The sequence below is a fragment of the Urocampus carinirostris genome, chromosome 8, assembly GCF_059441175.1.
Source record: "Urocampus carinirostris isolate Australia breed hairy pipefish chromosome 8, RoL_Ucar_1.0, whole genome shotgun sequence".
NCBI lineage: Eukaryota > Metazoa > Chordata > Actinopteri > Syngnathiformes > Syngnathidae > Urocampus > Urocampus carinirostris.
In genome coordinates, this window is record NC_142356.1 from 34,201,569 (window position 1) to 34,226,490 (window position 24,922).

General features: G+C 39.7%; 1 non-coding gene and 3 pseudogenes across 1 annotated transcript; all 4 read left to right on the forward strand.

Annotated features, from left to right (window-relative positions):
• Positions 1-206: 206 nt before the first annotated feature.
• On the forward strand, positions 207-19,698 carry LOC148361739 (HAUS augmin-like complex subunit 8; annotated as a pseudogene).
• On the forward strand, positions 13,964-14,036 carry trnar-ucg (transfer RNA arginine (anticodon UCG)). Its single transcript has one exon. It is a non-coding gene; the product is annotated as a tRNA-Arg (tRNA).
• LOC148361741 (U2 spliceosomal RNA) lies at positions 16,035-16,161 on the forward strand (annotated as a pseudogene).
• Positions 16,433-16,522, forward strand: LOC148361742 (U2 spliceosomal RNA; annotated as a pseudogene).
• Positions 19,699-24,922: the final 5,224 nt, after the last annotated feature.

Below are 24,922 nucleotides of genomic sequence, written 5' to 3' on the forward strand. Positions count from 1 at the left end.
GGACCAAAGACAAAACAAAACAGGTTCAAAGGCAATCAAAATTACAAACTAGGCACTACACTGATCAAACAGGCATAAACTGGTCTTCAACAAGGTAAAGCAATGGTCTGGCAACGGGCAGTCCCAAAAGGAGAGTTTAAGTACTCCAAAAGCAATCAGTCCAATGCATCTCAGCCGGTGTCAAGGGGTGGGGCCAGCTGGGCGCCATGACAACCGTGCAGGACAAGACAGGTAATGCCAATTTCCAATTTCATCCACATCCAAGGCGCAATTTCTGGCCAATTTGGGGGCCACCTAATCGTCCGGAAAATACATCAATTTGTCGTAAACAAATTCATCCATACCCATGTTTTAAGTAGAAGTAAATAAATAAATAATGACAAGACAATTGAAACTGACAAACTTTGTTGATGTTAAAGTTACATATAAAGTTTTGCTATCTCACACAGACATAAAACTTTCCAATACAATACATTTCCCCAAAACGTATTCTTAAATTGTCATGATTATCGACACCCAACAAATATACTTTATTTAAATACTTTGATACTTAATACGTAAGTACTTCAATATACAGTATATAAACCATAACAGTAAGTAGAGCTTACCTACAGTGTGCAGACTCAATGCCAAAGACATATTTTCACATCATTTACAATTTGTGTAAATTTAACAGAGCTAAAAAGAGTAACTCACTGAAAAACGATTCAGTTAGTTCATAACTGAAATCCTCCTCAGCTAAAACAGTGAAAGGTGCAAGCCGGCACCTCCTCATGATGCTCCAAGGGCTCGGCAGCTTTCAAAACCACAAATGCAACAATTGTCCTTCAAGCAGCTGAGAGGTCATGTCTATCTGAGACTAAACCCCCCTCAAAGAAATTCTGGCAGTTTCCAGCAAAAGTTATTGTCACCTATACCCAACCATGCTAAGTGCACTCTACGCGTACCACCAACTTTCTGACTATCCAAAGCATCACGATAAGCCATCAATCTTACAAAGGACGGTCCTGTAATCAACCTTCTCCGACAGACACCGCCTACAGCCAGATTTAGATATTTTGGACATTGGGGCTAAAGGCCCGGTCACACAGCCTTTCACGGGCGTATCGAGGCTAAATCATGGACAGAAATTTCTGCCAGTGAAGCGGACGCTGTAGGACGCTTTGAGATCGCGATACAGACACGATACAGCCGTGCTTTACACGCGGTAAGAAATTCAGCGAAAAAGTTTTGCGCTGCTCAAAAATTTAGACCACGGGTAACCGCGGGCGGCACAGCGATGCAGCCGCGGTTACCCGTGATTAGGACGCGAAACAGTCGCCGGCCAATTTTGCACATTTTCCACCGCGGGCAACCACGGGCAAAAAAAAAAATCTCAAAATTTTACCCGCGATACAGACGCGAAAGGCTGTGTGACCGGGCCTTAAAACACAGAGACTAGCCAAAAAGATGACAAGCTGCACATTGAAAGGAAAACATTGCTCCTGGCCTACCTCATTGCAAAAATTCAGCATAACATGGCCCAGCAGAATCCACAAGTAGAGTCTAGGCTGCTGATGGAGAGAGAGGGGGCGCTGGGCCGTCAGGTGGCCAAGAAGAAGCGCAAGTATCTCCTGCTGGAGAAGCGGAGGCAGGCCAATGAGCTCTTTGATCTGCAGATTGCTGCTTTCACTCCTTTGGCTAAAGCCCCTAACCAGTTTACAGAATCATACAACTTTGGCATCAGTTGTGGACAATACCGGTCATGAGCTGCCCGTCAAAACCCTCAAATTGCCAGCAACGGCTTGGAATTTGTCAATAAAGCTGAGGTGTATTGAAAGGAAAGCGAGTGACATTTGAAAAGGTGCACGGAGGAAATCACAGGAATAACAGTGTCATCTTGGAGTGCCTCAAAGATGTGAAGAAGTCTTCGTGAGACATGAGTCAGCAGTTGTCTGGGTTGGTTACCAAACTACGACTAAAAGACGATTTCCTGTCACACGGTTCTCGCACTGCAAACTATGGAGGAAATGGGCTCTGCTATACTCCGGGAGCTCTTCTTCCCTGGAAAATTATGTCACTTACAGTTGGAATACGTAGAACAAGCACTTTTGATCACCACCATGACCCTCTCAATACCTTATTTTTGTTGATGTTGTGTCATTTTTGATGTGGGTGCATTATAAAATCATAATAAAGGCAGGGTCCCAAACCAGTTTGAAAAAAAGAGATAATTTGATGTACATAAAAAACAAAAAATACCCACTGATAAAAGTGCACAAGATATTTCCCTTTGGCCTGTTAAAAGGCACCTTTTGCACCAAACGGAAAAAAAATTGCCCTTTTTTCCCAGCCCCAGCCATGTCGTCCTCTCTCTGTGTCTCTCCTCTTGAAATGGATGAATGCAAAAAGAGCATTAGCGTAGATGAATGGATCGACTGGCCAAACGCAATCTGGCTCACATCAGTCGGCAATTTAATATAAACTCACCCACGGTGCACTTATTCATCCAAACCACAGTACTAAATCTTACTTTGACTTGATAGCACGGAATATGATGGATACTGATATGACTTTTTTTTTTTTTAAAGATTGTGGGTGTGGATATGTGTCGGTAGGAGGAGTCAAAAGTATGGGCATGATGGATATGACGGATAATCGACAGACGGGTGAGTTGTGAGAGGCAGAACTGATAATGATAGTATTTATCTGCGTTAGGTGTCACGGCTCCTTATGCTGCAATATAAACAGATAAAAAGCTATAATGTCTTTCGCTGCCTTCCATCACTTGTGACACATTACATCCTCTCTTGAAAGAGGAGGGATGAAAACACATTTGGATGCAGGAGACCATCGGAATCTTCCAGGCTCAGGCTTGCCGCTCAGAAGTTGTGTTGAGAGGCCGTTCAATCAGGCTATTAACATGCATCTCCGCATTCATCTCGCATTACGGATTTTATCAGACTTTGCCGCCTTGCAGTTTGAGCCAATAAACATTGAGGGAGGCACTGGATGCAATGCGTTGGAGTGAGAAGTAGAATAAATCAAAGAACCACAGAGATTTTCACATTTCGCATATAAGTTAAAACATTGGGTTATGTGCGTTATAATGTTAAAGGGCCAATGTTTAATATTTAACTGTGAGACGTTGCTGTATTGTAAAGTGCAACTGAAAATGAGTACTACAAATTCCAAGAAATTACACAAACTACATAGACTCAAAATGACCAAACCGCACCATTTTTTTCTTCTTACTATTTTACACACCCTCTCGCATTGTTTTTGGTTTTGGTACATGTAGCAGCAAGATGGTGGATAATCCTGTTAGTGTCAGAACCAGAACAAATGGTAGACCCAAACGCGATACGTTTCACACAAAGGTTTATTGGGATATCGAGGAAACAAACGCCAGCGATCTGGTGCTCGCTGGACAGGGGGAGCAAGCAGCTCACGGGATCGGAGCGTGATCGGGATGCGGAAGTGGATTTGCCGGAGCGAGAGATCGGAGCGTGGTCAAATGGTCAAAAACGGGTCGTCAGCAGGAGCGGGAGATCAGAGCGTGGTCAATGGGTAAAACCCGAAGACAAACGGGAAATCAGGAACAGACGAGTGGCATACGGATGAAGATGGTACAGACAGGAGCCAGAGTCAAAGTGCTTGCCTTGCGTATGCGGAGGGTCGCTGACAAACTGACAAGGAGTGACTGGAGTACTGGTTATAAATAGGAGGGAAATCAATCAGGCAACTTGCAGCAGCTGGCGCCAAGCGAGTGGGCACAGGTGAGTGCAATGAGTAATCATGTCAGTTAGCTCCCTCTAGGTGAATTTCACGCTATGTAAAAAAAAAAATACAAACTTCTTTACCAACTGTCAGGATCTGGTCCGCCAACTTCCCCCAGAGAGCGCCAACTGGGTTTGGAACTGGACACATAAATCCCAATCTTCGCATACACTGCAACAGGTCATTGCATTTGACTCTATTCCGCCTTCCTTTTTCTATCGCAAAACATGATAGAATCATAAAAGGACCCTGTGGGAAGCTGTCAGGCCTCCTTTGGCGCCATGTCGTTTAGAAAAATATTTTTGAAATTTGAAAATGAATGCACACAATAAACCGCAAAAATGATAAATTATTTTAAATAGTAAGAACATATTTAGGTTTAGCCATTAGTTTTTGCTGTATTTTCATTGCTTTATAGTCACTAGCTGCGATTAGCCCAATACTAACAACTAACTTTTTTCAAGCAGCTGAAATCACTCTCTGTTACAATCTGTATTAGCATTAGAAATTAGTATCAACAACAAGCATTAGCATCTGGCCGATTCTCAATTAAAATTTGGGAAATATGAAAATCCAAGAATGAAAATCCGGAATATTCTGTGTAGTAATAACCTCAATGGAACTGCTCAACCCCAGCGCTGGTTTTGTCGGCTATTAAAAGGGTGGAAGAAATCATCCCTAGTCAATAAATACTGTGGACGAGATAACAAAAACATGTCATACATTAATTGCTGCAACAACAAAACATGGCGAGAAAAAAAATGCTTCCCTAATTGGAAGACAACAAACTCAACTGCGTCACGGTATAGCAATGACCACACTGACTTTGTCAGGTTGATGTTATTCAAAATGCAAAATTGCCCACATTAGAATAAAAAAATACATCTTTATAAGAACAAGTTTTTAATAATAATAATAATGTTGCTGCAAATGTGTCAAGAATTGGAAAAAAAAATATGGCAACATTGTACTGAAATTATTTTTATCCCGAGCTAACTTTTGATGCAACGGTGTTTTGTGTAAGAGCTTTGTGTAAGACTAATGATATTCAATTATAATTTCCGCTATCATTAAAGAACTCCCCCACATAAAATGTATTTTCCACATAAAAGTACTAGTACGCTCTGTGAGTGTTATCTCATTTTAGAATGTTATCAAAATTGGATTGCAGTTGAGAAAATGAAACAAAATTTATAGGATAATATCATAAAGCATGAAAATCATGATAGAAATAAGAAGAACTGATATAAAAGACACAAAATGTGAGAGAGGGAAAAAATATGTGATGGGATTCCCTTGTACGTCATTTTTTTATCTGCTGCTTTGAACACCATAGCCTAACTCACTAAGTCGCATAAATTAAATCAATATCTTGATAAATATGATAAATACATCATAAAAATATTAGCAAATATGGAAAAATGCTAAATGATTTTTTTTACAAGGCCTACTTGAATGGAGACTTGGGTCAAGACTGACACCAGAACAACTATTATTTAATTTTTTTCCCATATCGTCACACTAATGACCTAACTGCCAAAGTCAGTTTTAGGACAAGGGTGGCATGGCATTTGAGTAGTTAGCACATCGGCGGCACAGTTCTGAGGTCATGGGATCGAATCCTCATGTGCGGAGTTTGCATGTTCTCCCTGTGCTTGAGCGGGTTTCCTGCGGGCACTCCGGTTTTCTCTCACATTCCAAAAACGAGCATTTCAGGTTAATTGGCAGCTCCAAATTGTCCCTAGGTTTGAATGACCGAGTGAGTCGTATGTCTCTGTGTGCCCGGTGACTGGCCGACAACCAGTTCAGCGTGTCGCCTGCCCACTGCCCGAAGACAGCTGGGATGGGCTCCAGACCCCAGCGACCCTACTGAGGATAAGCGGTGCAGATAATGGATGATGGATGGATGGAGTTTTAGGACATTGGAGAAGAAAATGCTAATATCAAAAGAATCACATTTTAGTCAGGTAGAAATGCTGTATTTTTTACCTGCAATATGATTACATGACCAAGATAGGAACTGATACATGTATGATATTAGTGTGATGATATACTATCATTATATTTTTACCATTTTTGTTCGGTAGGCTCATTGTCTGTGTTTGCCCCACATGGGCCATAGGTACCTGCCCCTGCATTAGCCAGTCATAGGTTCAAATGAGTTTCTACTGACAAAAAGTTTTTGCTTTTGAAACGTCTCTAGAATTTAATTAATTTAATACAAAGATGTACCAATGTATTTGAATAACTTTCTATTATCTAAGAATATCTTAAGACAGTGTTTCTCAACTGGTGAGTCACAATTATTTTTGGGCCATAGACCCTTTACCTGTGGGTCGCAGGTTCTTGCCTAGCCAATATTTTGCTAAGAAAAAAACAAAACTTAGGGTCAATAACAATCCATAAGAGTAGATGGCGATAATGCCCTGAAAATCCAAGTTGACACCCGCCATTTCTGCCATCTACGGTTTTAATTGAACAATCCTTTCATTAAACAATTTTGAGAAAAGGAATTGTTTTCTCTGTTTGGTCACAAGCTGACCAAGCTTGTAAATAGAGTGGAATGGTGGGCCCTGAAGTCAGATCAATTGAGAACCACTGTTCTAATAAATATTGTGTCAGCAAAAGACAATTAGATACACATGTCGCTATCCTTCTAAGTGGATGGTTTTGATTTGTCCTCTGGACATGAGTCGTTCAAGTTCCCTTAAATCACACCCTAATGTAGAGGTTTTTTGAATCCCAAACAGTGGTGGGAAGTCAGGGAAAGGCCTTCTTTGCTGGCTTAAAAAATATTCGAATCATGTGATGGTAATTATATTTTTTCCATGAATACTTATTAAATAATTCAAAATAGTTTTTCAGCTTACTTACTTTTTTTAACTGGTTGTGCGGCATCCAGATGTGTGCTTTCATTTTAAGCTTTTAACCTATCACATTCAAGCCCTCACTTGTCAGAAGTCTACATGGACGCCTTCACAATCAGCTTTGCAGGACCTTAGACTTAAAATAAGTGACGATAAAGTTGTTGGTTTAGTCGATTAGATTATGAGTATGGGAGCTTGAGCCTGCTAGCGGGAAGCGGAAATGCAAGTATCACAACAAAAATGACTAGAAAAAATTGCAGTGTCCACTGCTTCCATCGAACTGACTTTTCCAGCCTTGAAATGAATGAAACCTTATGCCACAAATTTGACAGCATTAGCTTCGATGGCTATAGAAAATAACTTCTTGATGAAACTGTAACACAAACAGAATATGTACGACAGAGTAATTTAAATCTTCTTTAGGAAAGAAAAGAGGATGGATTTTGTGCAAAAATAAAAGTGATTTTGGGTGAGCAAAATGCGCTTAAATTCTTAAATAGTATTGAATGTTTATGTCGTTATTACTGATACTTTTTTTATATGTGTCGTAGTTGTAACAGTGGTAAACGTTTTAGAGCCATACATAGATAAGGGTTGGACTGAATCATACGTAGCACTACTATAGACCTAGGTGTGGACTGCACTGTCTGCCACTGATCACAGTTATTTTAAAGGTGGATAAAACAAAGACTCTAGACCTGTAAAGGATAGCTCAAGCAATCCCTATTTAATGCCATGTTTCTAAACTAGGGAAAGAAAAAACAAACGTGTAAAGTAGAAGATTACGTGCATGAAGCCTGCTTTTGAGCTTTTTCTGCCAAATTTCATGGTTTCAGCCATGTATCCCTAATTGTGTTCCATTTTGGAAGCTTGTTATGAACGTCCTTTTCCTTGGAGTCCCATGGCATCCATTACGAGCTGCCAAATGACTGCTTTAAGAACGTGTCAATACAGGCAATCCCTCTCTATTTCCTTGCGTCACTCTCTATCCGGTTCATCTTTAGACATCTTCTCTTCTCACCCCTGAGAACATTCTCATGTGCAACATATGGCTGCTCCCGTGTCTTCTCTTTTTCTGTCACCTCCCCCACCCTTTCATGTTATTACAGGTGGTAAGAGTCCAGAAACGGGTAGGAGGGAGTGAGTCAGAAGGAGCAGAGATAAGGGAGAGTGGAAGCGAAGAGGAATATGGGGAGAAAGTTAAGAGGTAATGTAATCTTGCAGGGGAAGTGTGGTAATACATCACCTGCCACAGTTAATAAAACGCCATGACGCGTCAGCCTTAGACGAAGAAGAAAGGTTAACTGGTGTTTGGAAGGAATGAATTTCAACTACCGCAGGTGTAAGAGATCAAGTGTACAGTACATTGCACACATGTTCCTTGCAACCATCACATCGATAACATTTCGCATTTTTAGGTTAAGTAGACCCACTGCGTCATACAAGTCCATCAGGAGATCCTGTATAGAAACGAACCATAAGACAATACTTCTCCCCTAGATTTTGAACTATGCGGTTTATACAATAACAAGCAGATTGGCCTGGCGTTGTGGGTCATGGTTTGTTGAAACCTGTGCGTAAGAAACAATTGCATCAATAAAGCGGTTGGTTACCATATTATTTTGGATTCGGCTGCTTGGAGTAGTAGCTGCTCAGGAGCTGCAGTAGGTAATTTGGCCGCCAGAAGTTGTGAAAGATCCCACAAAAGTACACCCCAAGAAACCGAAGTTAAGTCAATCAAATTGATTTGAATAGCCCTTAATCACAAAAAGTCTCAGAGGACTGCACAGGCCCCAATTACAACATCCCGGTATCTGAAACGTAGTCCACATCAGGAATAAACATATTTATGTCCATAGGTATAAAGCAGATGTTTATATATTATGTTGGTACTAATTGGGGGTGCCTTTACACAAACTAGCTGAAGACACTTGCGTAGGCCTAAAGTACAACTGTGCAAATCTTCATGAAAATTGGTTGAGCCGTCTTGAACCCGTGTTCATATTCCTGCATTTCATTGCTTAACTCCCTCTCCATTTCTTTCTTGTCCTTTAACAAAATTCACTTTCTTCTCCTTTCATATGTAAGATCCATAAAGTTATCCTACTGGTTGTGTTGCCCCAAGGATATCTGCCCTCCTACATGGCTCCATCGCATCACTCTCTCTAGCTCCATTTATTTATATCAATGAGCAAAAAGTCAGCTTTTCATCTTCCTCCAGATAAACAGTTTGCCAGTGAGGAGGACAGAAGAAAGGGGAAGCAGTGCAAAGGAATGTTTTCAAACCATAAATTTAACAGGACCAAGCACTGGGAATATTATATAAACACGCTCTTGTTTAGGAGATAATGCTTGTGATTCGGTTGTTTCATTTTATTCCAAACAGTCCAACTGAATATTAATCTTATACTGGAGAATTTTTTTCCCTTAGAATTTACATAACACAATGTTTTGCAATACATTTTTAGAAGTCTAGAACTGCCCAATAAACAGAGGAACTATCGAAAAAATCAATATGATCCTGCCTACTATGCCAGATACCCCTAATCCCAAATGTTTTTCAGATAAAAGAAGGTCCCAAATGTGTATTTGGTTAAAACACTTGTGCATGCCCTTTCTTTTTTTTATTCACGTTAATCAGGTGGTCACTTTGGCCTATGCGATAATAAATAAATACATAAATAAATAAACAAATAAATAAATGAATAAAAAAAAAATACATAAATACATAAATAAATACATAAATAAATAAAGCAAGGGCATGGGCAGTAATTTTTGTTTATTTACTTTAAGTGCAATTTCTGATTGAAAAAAACCTCACTCACTCTCACCTTTACTGGTCGGGCGCCCCTGGCGGCCATTAGAAAAATGCATAAATCAGCATCATCATTGCATAAACCGCAGGGTTGAAAGCTTGGGGGAAAAGTTGCCACTTGCATTCTGAATTTTACGGTAAACATAATATAAATAATTGTCTGTTGATTGGGTCAGAACATATTTTTTGCCATCACCAGAACTTGTTCAACTGCCCAACAACTTCATATTTTTTTTCGTAAGCTGAAAGGTCCATAGTTTCATATGCAACACATTTATCCTCACCCGTGGGAAGAGCAGATTTCGTCATGTTTATCAACCCATGAATTCAAACAAACACTCACTTAAGACCTATCTCTCATTAAAATGACATCACACGAAGATTTTAATTGCATTTCAATGTATGCTGTTTATATTTTGTATTTATATAGACTGTTCCATGTATGGGGCTTTGTTTTTGTCTGAAAAATACCATGCGCCTTCTGAAGTTGTATTTGGAATTTGTATTTTGGAACTGAAAAATAGCACAAAGCAGTCGAGGCACCTAAGTTTGTTATAATTCAATAACAGTACCTATTCTGTAGTTTTCAAGCACTTCTCAAATCGAAACGTTAAAATTACAATACAGTGATCACTCTGTTATTGTGGGGGGTAGGTTAAAAAATAAACCTGTGATAGGCCAAAACTGTGAAGTAGAAGCCTTTATTGTTTACAATGACTATGCAATGAAATAATCATACACTGAAACCAAAGAACAAATCCTCTTACAATGCTCAAACATTTGCTTAACAAATACAAGTACAGTATTTTGAAAAATATTTTTTGTTAATCTTTTTATTTTTTCTGTATCGTCAAATATTAATGATACACATAGAAACTGTTTAGCCAATCATAGTGAAGAATACAATGTACAATGCAGAATACAATGGACGATGCAAATCTGTGAAGTAGCAATTAGTAAACCGTGTTGTAGAGAGGGATTACTATACTTGTTTTGTCCCGCTCAATCTGTTATTGAGATTTCATAATTTGAAATACCCGATTTACCAGTTCAAAACTCTACGCAATAAAATAAATACTATAAAGGAGGACTGAAACATTGATGGTAATATCCTGTTGGCTATACACCAATATCAGCTATAGTGCATAAAATATTAAATAGAACAATGTTGTGTAAAACATAGGAACTTCTGTACATGGACATGTAATTAAAATGATAAACCTTACTACAGAGGTGTCCAAAATGTCCAAAGAAAGTTGTAAATGTTTGAAGGCCAACCATTCAGCCTGGCATTCTTTTAACACTATTTAATAAATTTACCCTCATTGAAATGTTTGCAGTGCTTGGAAATTAGCGTCGCGATTTCGTAGCTCACCTTTGTTGCATTTTCATTCGACCTGCTGGGTCTTGTAAAAAAAGCGCTGCTGTGCCCTTAAAACAGTTTACAGTTACTTCACCTTTTCACAGCATTTGTTTCCTGTTAGATTTTTGTAGTCAGCATATTGATATTGATATTATGTTCTTTGAAAACAACCACAGTCTCCTGGCAAATGGTGAGACACAGTTATTTCTGATTTTGATAAAAAAGAATACTCCAATTTCCCCTTGTCCTAGGAGCGGCGGCCATCACAATCAACTTTCCTTTTTTTTATTTACAGTTGTTATTTCAGATATTGGATGAGCTAGAAATCTCACAGAAAGCCAAATGCCAATGATCCAGAATACAAGCAAAACTGGCAAGACAAGATTGGTCCAACAAAAAAAGTAAAAATAAATAAATAAATAAATCCTCCGTACAAAAATGGTCATACAATTTACACAAATTTGAAATGATCAAAAACGTAGGAAATACTCTGAAAACGTATACGTTTATAGGTATGCTTTTATTATCAAAACGTGGAAACTTTAAATCTATGTTTGAATTTATTTCCAAATTTTGTATATTTATTTTTAAATAAAACAATTGTTGTTCATCTATACAAATATTGATGTATAAATACCCATCCCTGGAATGTGGGCTCCTTTTTGTCAAATGTTAAATTACTCAATGTCTTTATTGCCTGACCAACTTCAACCTCTGGTAATCCGTCACCATTATTAATTATTAATTACTTTGCACCACATCATGAGTCAACAACACTGCTCTGGAGCAGCATGTGGCTCTTTGGCGCTCCCTTGTGGCTTCCTCTGGCTTTGATAATAGAAAATTGTATGGTTTCTGTAGGAGGACAAATATTCCTAATATTTTCCAATGAGTATAGAACCATACAGTACAGTACTTATGTACAGTATGTCTTGCCTTCCTTATATTGATTATATAAAGCTTTTAATATTTTGCAGCTCTAAACATTTGTTATTTAAAAATATTTTTTTCTGTTCCAATATGGCTCTTTTAAAATTTTTTGGGGGTTGCAAACCCCTGCACTAGATCCAGGGAAGATAGCTATACGAGTGACCTGCCAACATCAGCCTCATGATTAATTTCGAGGAGAACTGGGTAGGTACTGGTTTGTCATATATAACTGCAGTGACCTCCCTCAGCTTAAAACTTCCGGACGATCATGGCAACTAACTCACTCGGTTGTGGGTACACCTCTTTCTTCTTCGAGTACTACATGATTCATCAAAATTTTATTGAATTGATGGATCCTGTCAATTGAATCGAAATAAACTCGACTTGAGTGGGTCAAGAGCATTGATGTCTGAAGTGTGGCCTTGCTGTGATATCCTGCTGTGACTGACTTGTTTCTTGGTGGTTGTGAAAATCGTTCACTGTGACATTTGATGGTTCTGTTCTAATGTGGTGTGTGTGTATTTTGGGGACATTTACTTTATGAGCTAAGCGCACATTCATCCGCTCACCCAAGTGATAATAAAGTAACAAGCACTTTCCACAAGACCAGAGCATTAGACTAAGATGCAAGGTGGAATGGGCTGGAACACCTTTCACATCCCCATTCAGGAGGAAACTTTGTGGATCTAGGAACTGCTTGGAGTCAACAGTGCGTGTGAAGAGAGTGAAGAGATGCTGATGTTGTTACCTTGCTGATAGGACTGTGATTAAATCCCTCCGTTTCATATTGGGGTACTTTTATACCAAAACAAATTTGAAAGCACAAGACAGGAAAAGTACTGGTATTTCTAAACAAAGACAAAGGATCACCCTTGTGGAAAAGTACTGATGTATTAAAACAAAGACAGCAAGATTAAGAAACGGTTAAAAGGAACATTAACTAATTATAATTTCACACTTTCATGGTCTATCTTAAAGCAACTCAATTATTTCTGCGAGTGAATTGTGGTGTCCTTCAGTGCTGCTTGATATTGTGCCAAATGTCAACTATTATGATTATAGATTGAATTCTAATCTTTGATTTTGCCAAACATGCAACCATGTTCCTCATGGATTACGATTCTGACTTCGGATTGAGAATTCAAGTCCTCCTATGGTCTATCATAGCACTATGCAAGTAATGCTGTGCGTGAAAAAATTGATTTTACAACACTGGTTAGGCTTTTCCAGTTTGCCTTGTTCGTATTGCAGCCTTTGAAATGAAAGTGTATCCGACCATGTGGGCTAATGGACAAGGCGTCTGACTTCATATCAGAAGATTAAGGGTTCAAGTCGCTTTGTAGTCTATGTTCTAGAAAATCAAACATTTCTAGCAGTAAAACCCGATGTCCTTCAACACTTCTTTGTATTTTGCACAAAGTCAACTATTTTGCTTTTAAATTGAATTCCAATCATTGAATTTTGCCCAACACGCAACCATGTTCCTCATGGATTACAATTCTGACTTCGGATTGAGAATTCAAGTCCCTTTATTTTATTTATATTTATCATCGTGCTATGCAAGAATGTTATGCGTAAAAAAAATGTTGATTATAACACAGGTTAAGCATTTCCAGTTTGCCTTATGTTTGTATTCCATCTTTTAAACATTGAAAGCATCTAATCATGTGGCCTACTGGACAAGGCGTAAGACTTCTGACAGAAGATTAGGAAGTCAAGTTCCTTCATGGTCTGTCTTCAGGCAAATCAGACATTTCTACCAATGAACCGTGATGTGAATGTGAAAGATGGTATATGACAACACTGGTTACTGTTTTCCAATTTGCCTTATATTTACATTCCAACATTTAAATGTTGACCTAATCAGATGATTTGGGCTAATGGACTAGCGTCTGACTTCTGATCAGAAGATTAAGGGTCTGAGTCCCTTCATGGTTTTCCTTGAAGCTAGTCATATAGTGCTGTGAGTGAAATGTTGCGTTTTTCAACACCGCTTGATGTTTTGCAAAAAGTCAACTATTTAGATTTTAAATTGAATTCTGCCCAACACGCAATCATGTTCCTCATGGATTCTGATTCTGACTTCGGATTGAGAATTCACGTCCCTATATGGTCTATCAAAGCGCTATGCAAGAATATTCTGCGTTAAAAAATGTTGTTTTACAACACTGGTTGGGCTTTTCCAGTTTGCCTAATTCGAATTCCAGCCTTTGAAGTATAAGTGTATCTGACCATGTGGCCTAATGGACAAGGCGTCTGACTTCGAATCAGAAGATCAAGGGTTCAAATCCCTTCATGGTTTGCGTTTAAGAAAATGAAACATTTCAAACAGTGAAACACAAGGTTTTTCGACACTTCTTTATGTTTTGCACAAAGTCAACTATTTTACTTTTAAATTGAATACCAATCATTGAATTTTTCCCAACACGCAACCATGTTCCTCATGGATTACGATTCTGACTTTGGATTGAGAATTCAAGTCCCTTTATGGTCTATCATAGCGCTATGCAAGTGATGCTGTGCATCAAAAAAAAAGGTATATTACAACACAGGTTAAGCTTTTCCAGTTTGCCTTATGTTTGTATTCCAGCCTTTAAAGTTTGAAAGCATTTGATCATGTGGCCTAATGGACAAGGCGTCTGACTTCAGATCAGAAGATTAAGGGTTCAAGTCTTCAAAGAAATCAACCATTTCTACCAGTGAAACGTGATTTCCTTCAACACTGTTTCGTGTTTTGCAAAAAGTCAAGTCTTTTGCTTTTAAATTGAATTCCAACAACCATGTTCCTCATGGATTACACTTCTGAATTCAGATTGAGAATTCAAGTCGCTTTATGGTCTATCATAATGCTATGCAAGTAATGTTGGACATGAAAGATGGTATTTGACAACACTGGTTAGGGTTTTCCAGTTTGCCTTATATGTACCGTAAATTCCGGACTATAAGCCGCTACTTTTTTCCCAAACGTTCAACCCTGCAGCTTATTCAGTGATGCGGCCAATTTATGTAATTTTTCTAACAGCCGCCAGCGGCGCTCGAGTTCAAGGCACATGACGCAGCTTACAAGCTAAACGCAATCGAACAGTCCCATAAAGAAGGAAACAGAGCTACTGCACTCACTTTACCTTGCGAGCGTGTTTTTGAATAAGGGAGCGTGGGATGACGTCTATATGACAAAGTCTCTTTCCCATACTAAAGGAGGACAACGTTGATGACGACAGTTATAGGGAGGAAGATGAGAAAAGCTTACCGTGATTTCTACATGCACAGTATGTTTTTTTTTAACACACCCGTTAACCGTGCCCTTCACAGAAACAGTTTGGGATGAAAGTTATAATATTATTATTAAAGCTTTGAAAACTCTCTCGGTGTACCGTCTTTCTTTGTAAATATGTGTAACCATTTATAATATGTATTTGCAACTGTATATTTTTGTAATGTATTTATTTGTATTTATTTTGGACACTTATTCTGATAAGTCTTGCACTGACCAATTAAAAAGAAGGGGCGTAACAGACGCGGGGGATGGCGGGAAGTGGGGACCGGTAAAGGTGATTGTTTGTGGACACGGCAGACAAAAGTGGATATATATTTTTCCCACCCTTACCTTTGGAAATATACACTTTTTTTCCTTGGATTACTTTTAACGGGACCTGGACTCTGCAGGTCTTCATCATATATTAACTTCCGGTATCATTTTCTGTTCATTTTGCCGGCTGTGGTTGTTGAACTGAATACTTTGTCCTAGCCTTTTACACGCTGGTTAACTACTGTTAAAAGAAAATAACTCTGAAATTGTTTAATTAATGTTGAAAATGTCGGGAAAAAATGATAAAAAGTCATATCGTCACGTCATATTGTCAAATATAAAAAAATTGTGAATATGCTTGATGGCTGTGTTTTGCTGCTGTTGGTGTCGGTGGATTTGTTCAGACCGAGGACAATCGACTTTGGCCTGGACGGATCTATTGACACTAACAAAGATGTTATATAATGAAATTGTGAATATGTTTGATTTTCGAGAAGGTTTGTTCAAACCTCACTTTGTGTTTGCTGTTAAAAACGTAATATTGGAATAAAATATTGTGAATGTGCTTAATTGCTGTTGAGATTGTCATGATTGTTTTCTGTTTTTAGTGTCAATAAATTTGTTCAAACCAAAAAAGAAATAAAAATAATAAATTCCCTAGAAAAAAAAAAAAACTGTGATTTTTAAACTAGATAGATAGATGGATAATGCTAGGTCCTTAGCTTGGCCCTTTGATGCTAGGTCCTTAGCTTGGCCTTTGATGCTAGGTCCTTAGCTTGGCCTTTGGCCTTTGCCATGATCTTTGATTTTTGCATTCCGGAGATGGAATAAGAGCTTGCTCTGTCCACTCCACGCATCGGCCCGGTATTGCAGTACCTCCGGGAACGGTGCATTCGCAATGATCGCAGCAAAGCTTTAGGGCATGGACCTTAGCTTGGCCTTTTGGCTGAGAGTAAGTGTCCCGGCTCCTAGGCTTTGTAGCGTATTATGAACTGACCGATAACGGATAATGGATAATGAATAACGAAGATAGAACAATAACCCTTAAAAACCCCAAATTCTGAGAATCTAGATTAATCGACTTTGAACCAGTTTCGGCAGCATGTGCTGGTCCGGCTGTACAAGAAGTACAGTAGGCTATGTCTACTTGACCAATCGCAGCCATGATCATTGATTTTTGCAATCCGGAGATGGAATAAGAGCTCGCTCTGTCCACTCCATGCATCGGCCCGGTATTGCAGTACCTCCGGGAACGGTTCATTCGCAATGATCGCAGCAAGGCTTTAAGGCTAAGACCTTAGCTTGGCCTTTTAGCTGAGAGTAAGAGTTCCGGCTCCTAGGCTATGTAGCGTGTTATGAACTGACCGATAACGGATAATGGATAATGAATAAAGAAGATAGAACAATAACCCTTAAAAAATCAAAGTGTCAGTATCTGGCTCACCACATTCTCTCAGGTGTGGAACTGTACATGCCTGTGCCCGATCTCCCTGCACCTGTTCCTAATCATCACACGACTTTACATTTACTGCTCTGACAGCACACTGTGTTGGGTCATTGCCATTGTATTCCTGCTTGCTATATCCATGATATTTCTGCAGTCATGTCAGATTTTATTTAGACAACTCGTTGTTTTGTGACCACTTTGTTACGTTGTACCTCTTTTTGTTATTTAATACCAACCCTCTTTTGAGCACACCTCTTTTGACAGGATTTAACATGACCATATTCAAAATGGCATCTTAATTTCTGACCTGCTGTACAGTATGGGCAGCTAAGTTATGCATGACTAACCATTATTATCCAACAACATTGAAGCGAGTAAAAATTGAGGGTGGCTTGTAACTGTAGGAAACCACTAACAACAGAAAAACAATATGAGAAAAACATTGCAAAGAAAGGTTTCATTAAAAAAACAACAACACGTAAACAAAGTACTCCTAAACATGGAGGCCCGAAAAAAGCTGACAAAAACTAACAACATCAAAAGATGATTTGCAGAGACACGCCAAAAATAAATGTACTAATGACTATGCATCTGTGTAGATGATGGCCCATGCATTGCCCCAAAGCAAAGAACAACAAAGGACTAGCTGTTGATTCAAGAATCTTCTACTTTGGATCTCTAAAGAGGACTTAAGCATTTCACATCTGCCCCTTCAATCTTCTGACTGACCTTCTTCCCTCTTTAGCTGTATACAAACAAGATGTGAGAAAGCTTTTTTCACATTCTAAACTCTCCCTCGCTGATCAGCTGGCTCCGGTCTTTGTTCAGTTTTTTGACAGACCCGTGGAGTTGTGTTATACCTTTTAGGCAGTACTCCTTTACCTTAAAACCTACAACAACAACAAACTAAAACAAAACAAATACAAAATGGCTTCACATACTTACAGTTGACTGATATGAAAATCATAAACCCAAATAAGCTCAAGGAAGAAGTACAAGAAAACTAACACGAAAAGGCATAAGAAACTTTTAGAAGGGACAGTCTGCAGACCACTTTTTCTGATATTTGTGGTCATGAAGGTCTTGTAATAAACTACCCGTCACAGAACCATTCGCTGTTTGAGAAAATGTATAACTGTATTTCTATTTGGTTTTACAATTATAAAACCAAACAATGCTGCACAAATTACCGGAGCACATGGAGCACAGAAAAACCTGTAAACCTCTTTGTGGATTTCAAATTGGCTTTTGACACCTTTCGGCCGTTCTGGTCTAAACTATAACAACTGGGGCTCAACACTGCTCTGCGGAATTGGACTTTGGACTTCCTGACAGATGGCACACCGCAGGTCAGGGTGGGGACAAATACCTCTTTCACCCTGGTCACCAACACCGGTGTTCCCCAAGGGTGCGTTCTAAGTCCGCTACTCTACACGTTGTGCACCCATGACTCACTCACCTCCTCCAGGGCCAAACTCATCATCAAATTTGCTGACGACACCATAGTGCTCGGCAATGTTCCCTCTAATTGTTCACGGGTCTGACCGTTCACACAAAGTCGGTGAGCAATGCTTGAAACAACAGTGAGCAATGGCAATCCCAAGTGTGGCAACTAAATCCTTATCAAACATATCCAAAACTTGACATCACGTTACATTTTTCTGAGTTTCCGGCAATGCAAAAAAAAAAAAATTAACTTTTGAATGAATTGACTAATGTATTATTGCAAAGGGTTTTACTGCCTACAAACGTTCTTTTACAAGAATTTCCTTTTTTTTTTCTGGTATCTTTTGACGCATGTTGGTTTCAGATCAGGGGATGATGTAATAATAGTCCGAAATAATAGTCTGTGCAATAACCTGTGCAGCCCTTTGAGACTTTGTGATTAAGGGCTATACAAATAAAAATGACTTGACTTGACTAACATTTTTGGGGGCTTATTTAGTCGGTTGCAAGATACAGAACTGTATTTAATCACATTTTTTAGTGGAAGTACAATGTTGGCAACAAGATTGCCTTGATATAATTGGAAATTATGTGAATGCAACACAAACTTGATCTTCTTTTTCCCTGTCTTTTTTTCTATATTTTTTTTAATTCCTTTAAAAAAATCTCATTGTGTTTATTTTTTCCTAGATGTTACTTTTTTCTTTTTGTTCTAGCCGAAGAAGCCGGTTCTCGAAAAACTCTACTGATTTTACTTTTCAACTTCGTTCGACATTGACTTCAAAATATCGCATTTAGAAAACATTGTCAGGGTAACCCGTGTATTTTTACCTTCATGCACTGTAACTTTGACTTAATTCGCTTCTTAATTAGCAATTTCAAGCCCTGATTTTTGTGCGCTGGCTAGATTTTATTGTGGGCTGAGAATGTGCAGGCAGTGCGCGATTGCGCACACGCGCAGCTTAGAGGGAACATTGGTGCTTAGGGCTAATCTCGACTGATGATGAGACGAACTCCAGGAAAGAGGTGCAATATCTGGAGACATGGTGTAAACACAACAACCTGGTTCTAAACACCCAAAAGACCAATGAGATCGTAGTGGAATTTAGGTAGAAGAACATCAAACATCAGCTTCTTACTATTAACAATGAGGACGTGGAGAGGGTGATAAGTTTTAAATTCCTGGGGGTAGCAGTGACTTAAGACCTGTCCTGGAGGAACCATACATTTTTAGCACTAGGAAAAGCACAACAGCGCCTCTACTTCCTGAGGAAGCTGAGGATCACTCACATCTCCAGATGTCTGATGTTAAACGTCTACAACTTTGCCATAAGCGGTGTACTGACATACGAATGCTTAGTGTGGTTCTCCAGCTGCAGTAAGGCTGACCAGCAGGTGCTACAGCGGGTGGTGAAAACTGCGGTGAGAATTATGGTAACAACTCTCCCTGAGATCAGCACCGCCTACACCACTGGCTGTTTGAGAAGAGTCAACAACATCCTGTGGGACCAGCTCCATCTGGCTCCCAACCTCTTTCACTGACTGCGCTCAGAAAGGAGATACCAGTTAATGCAGGCCAAAAAATCTAGACTAGCCAACAGCCTATATCTACTGGGTGTAAAGTTATTGAATTTTGCCAACCCCCCCCGAACCCCCACATTTTCTCTCTTAGGCCGCCACCATCACCCACACACACACTTAGAACATCAATCACACCCACTAACTGACAATAACTAAACTGGTTGCACTACTGCAGCATACAATCATTACTCTCCACCTTTTTTCAATCACACTTCCCGAGTAAACGATGATGATGGTAGGACACAATTGCACTTTAACATTGACTTATTAAATTATACTGCTATTGAGTTTTTATGGTACCATGGCTGCACTTTTACCTTTATGTTTGTATTGAGTTATTTATGGGTATTGGGTTTTTATAAATATTTAGTCACGATATACATTCTGTGGATTTTTGCATTTCGTCTTAACTATAAAAAAATGACTGGATGCTCTAAATGAAATTTCGTTGCTTTTTGACAATGACAATACTTATTCTGAATTTAAACCCAACAGAATTATGACCCCTAGAGGGGACAAGCAGTGACAATTCAATTGATTAAAACACTCCCACTATCGTTCATTGTTAATTCATTGTTGTAGTTTGTTTACATCATATTTAACAGTATGTTAGGTGTTATGTTCTATGTTAGATTGTGTTTTTTGGGCAACGAGGATCTTTTTAAGGCAGTTAAAAATCCAATCGGTCCTTTCCATGTGTAAGGGGATCATAAGAACTGCTTTTGTTTTTATGATTCACCTATGTGGTAGGGATAGACAGTAAAGAAAATAATTAAATTATTCACCATTCCATATATCAACTTATTAAATTATTTTATTAAAAAAAGTGAGGTAGGAGTTTGAGATTTGAAGATGAATCACTGAACTAAATGGCATAATGCTGATTTGGTTACTTTACAAGTATTTTTTTGAGTAGTAGATGCCTAATTGTGGCTGGTCGTATGCTATCATTAACTTTTTGTACAAGATATGAATGATTTAGAATAACTTAATTTTGCCTGGAGCTTTTGTGGAGAATGCTTTTTGTTAACCAATGAAACTTGAGTAAAGGCCATACTTGTATGTTGGGTTGGGTTTATTTTACTATGTAAATATTGAAGAAAAACATTCAGAATTTTACTTCTCCCTGTTTAATAATTTATTCAATACAATTGACGGCTACATAGGCCATATTTCCATTTTACTCGAATTGGCAGCTGGTCAGGTCGCTGGTGTTTCCTTTAATCTTTGAGGAACAATGACAAGTGAATGCAATTTGGTCCGTCACCAATGACAACACAGAGATAGCCTCCACGCCTTCGTTACAATGCACTATTTTCCACAGTGTAGTTGCCTTGGCACATATAGATGGAGCTATAGAAGTATAGGGCACATGTTTTATGTGTCACATCCCTCATTTGCATTTTCTTTTGGCACAGTACAAAATATAAAATATCAGCAGGTAATGGCAACTACCCTCTAACCGGATACTATAGTTCTTTCTAGTAGCTCAAAGTCCGTATTTTAGCCGAACTCACTGTTCCCTGGGAAGACGGGATAGCCATATCTCATCAGGAAAAGAGAGCTAGGTACCAGGATATAGTGGGTGAGGTGACCATGGCTGGATGGCATGCCATCCTCCACCCAATCGAGGGTGGCGCTCGGGGTTTCCTTGCCAGATCTATGCACAAGTTCCTGCAACAGATCGTACTTAATTACAAAGTAGTACGGATGGCTGTCAAGGAAATAGCCACAGTAGCTGAAAGCAGTTTCAGGTGGCTGTGGCTGTCAAGAAGTTGTAGCTGGTCCCCTTCTGCTGGTGAAGCCTAACTCAGCCCTTGCTGCTCCACTCAGGAGAGGTGTACAGGTTAAGGGACGAGACACCTGTGACCCTGAAATACCTGCTGGGGATGCGGAAGGGGTCCGTAGGAACGCCACGAAACTTCACCAGTTAAAACCTTAACATCCACATCAGTAGTTTCTCCTGCAGTCTCTGTCGTGATTACCTAACTGGAGCCACCTGAGGTAATCAGCTGGCGTGCTGGAACGCGCTTTCCTGATTGGTGGAAGCTTTCTACTTAAGCTGTCAGCGTCCAGAGATGGACGTTCGAGTGTACTCCTCGTTTCCATGAGTGAGCCTCCAACATTCAAGGTACCCACGATCCCTTTGTGTATTCCAAGCCTGCTTCTCGTTGCCTGACCCTTTTCTGTTACAAGTTTACGACCTACTCTCCCGCCCCGGCCACCGACTTACCTGCTACGTTACTCGTCACGCGTTTCACCACGGAGCTGCCATTCCGTCCAAAGAGACTTTCTGCCACCAAGAGACGACGTCCCAAGCCTGCTCCACCGACCCTTGTCCAAATAAATTATAAAACTGACGCTATTGGATCCGAGTGCTTGTTCTGGTCTCTGACAGTCTCTCCTTGTAGCAAATCACCTCCAGTATTATTTTATCTAACATCCGTAATCACGATCATGAAAGGTCACATGATCTGAAAATATGTGACATAAACAACTTAATAATAATAATAATAATAATAATTTCCTTTGTATTGTCATTCTTTGTAACAATGTACACAGAACGAAATGTCGATACACCTGACCCGTTGTAGCGAGTCGATGCAGCCGCAGCCAGAGGGCGCCGCCATTATACCAATTAGGTATGTCTCGGTCGAGGCGCGAACCAGCGACCTCCCAGTCTCAAAGCGGGCACACTTGGAGCAGGGTTGAAAATGATGCTGCTGAAAATGGCTTGGACATTCTATGGCCAATGTCGTCCCTGGCAAATTCAACACACTACTGGTGACAGGTGACATAACTCATCAGTTGGTCTGGGGTTGTAACGGAAAATAAGCACTAACTAATGTTTGATCAACCTTTCTCGCTTTGATCCAGACCATGCTATCATCTTTGATGCACTTTTCCCCGAAAGCGCATTCATTTGATGCCTCCCAGCACAAACACCAGGCACGTGCACGCTCTCATGCACGCACCGTTTTCACATCATGTGCAAAAGGTTGTCTCACCTTTCAGCACATATTTCCCATCTTATTAATATGCCTCATCGCTAAAAGGCAAGAAGAGAAAATGTCTCATTTAAATCTAAAGCGGCGCTGAAAAAGATGTGGGGTTCCATTAAAGGTACATCTCCCTCATCAAGATACACACAAAAGTACACGCACACACCCGTATGTACACACTTCTGCAGTGTTCCGTGCTGGGTGACATGAGCCAGTGATTAAAAGGGATCGTGAAGAATTACAAGCCAAGCACGTTCATCCCAAATCTGACATTTCAACTTCTTGGTCTTCTCTAATCTAGTGTCTGCAACATAGTATTAACAAGCTGGTGGAATATCTTTATGAATCCGTTCTTCACCGAATCTTCAATTTTTTTAAACTCTTCACTTGTGTTAGGGTCACCACCTACTCATTTTGGATTTAAAATGCATAGAAAAAGCACATACATTTGTTTATTGTATGAAGGCTTCTTGACATCACCATTGTCTACATTAGGAAGATGAAAATAAAAAAACACTACATTATTGAAAGTGTTACATTTGTATGCTTGATGTCGGGATGAAGATCAGCACCAAGTCCGAGGCCATGTTTCTCAGCCGTAAAAGGGTGGCATGCTCTTTCTGGGTCGGACATGAGATAATTCCACTAGTGGAGGAGTTCAAGTATCTTAGGGTCTTGTTCATGAACGAGGGTAGGAGATCGACATGGTGAGCATCTGTTGTCATGCGGCCTTTGTACCGGTCCGTCGTGGGGAAGAAGGGACTGAACCAAAAGGCAAAGCTCTCAATTAACCTTTATGTATGTTCATGAACTGTGGGTCATGACCGAAAGAACAATATCCCGGATACAAGCAACTAAAATTAAATTCCTCTGCAGGGTGGCTGGCTGGGTTCTCCTTTAGAGTTAGGGATAGAAGCTTGGTCATCTGGGAGAGACTTATTGAAGAGTCACATTGAGATGAACCAGCTGAAGTGGTTCGGCATCTGTTAAGGATGCCTATTGGATGCCTCCCGCAGGAGGTGTGCCGGGCATGTCCCAATGGCAGGAGGCCCCAGGGACGACCAAGTACACACTGCATCTTTAAGCTGGCCAGGGAATGCCTTGGGATCCCGTCGGATGAGCTGGATGAAGTAGTTGGGGATAGGGAGGTCTGGGCTTCCCTACTGGGGTTGCTGCCCCTGCGACCTGACCCCGAAAAAGTGGAAGAGAATAGATGAATGAATGGATGGATGGAGGGTGTTAGATTATTAAAATGGGTCATTGAGTTTACTATCACTGTAACGTAAGTTTTCCAACTATATTAGGTTTATTATTTAGTCATCACAGAATTACTTCAATAATAATGTTACCCATTTAGTTGTTATGAATGCACTTATGTTAACCCACATATTTGAATTAAGTATTTACTTGCTGTTTCCTTTCATATCAGTACTAACCCAGCAATGGTCTTCAGTCCTTATCTTATCATCCATCCATCCATTCATTAGCTGCGCCGCTTATCCTCAGTAGGGTCGCGGGGGTGCTGGAGCCCATCTCAGCTATCTTCGGGTAGTGGGCAGGGGAGACCCGAAACTGGTGCTAACCACTGCGCCGCCGTGCCGCTGCTATCTAATCATACAACCTTCAAAATACAGCTGCGACCAGTTTTAACAAAGCGCTCTTGAATAAGATGTGAGTTCCTTTTTTCTTACCTGTTGAAGTTTTATGATCCATTTTGAAAATCAACACGCCTTTCCTATAAAAACTGTGGTCAATAATTTTCAATGCCTTTTGAGAACAGACTCCTAAACAGATCGGCCCAGAGTACTGTTTTATCTTTATTTTGAAACTTTGTAATAAATGTCCTCAACTATGTTGCTTCTCTCCTGCTCTATTTCCAAAGTCCGAATACTCGGTCTGGTCCTGGTAAAGAACACGCAGCGAGACATTGGAATGTCCTTTCGCCTTCAAGGGTCAGTTTCAGCTTAGCTTTATAAACAAGATCATAAAACACTAGCTAATCTGAAATCATACGTAGACTGGACATATCGTACGGCAAGTAACATTGTTGCAAAAAAGACACTAAAAATGTCACCTTTTTGCCACACAATAATCTTAACTCATACTTGCATGCAAATGCAAGTTTTTCCACACAGCGACTCTTATTTTGATATTTATTTGTCTTGGAACTAGTAATCAATCTT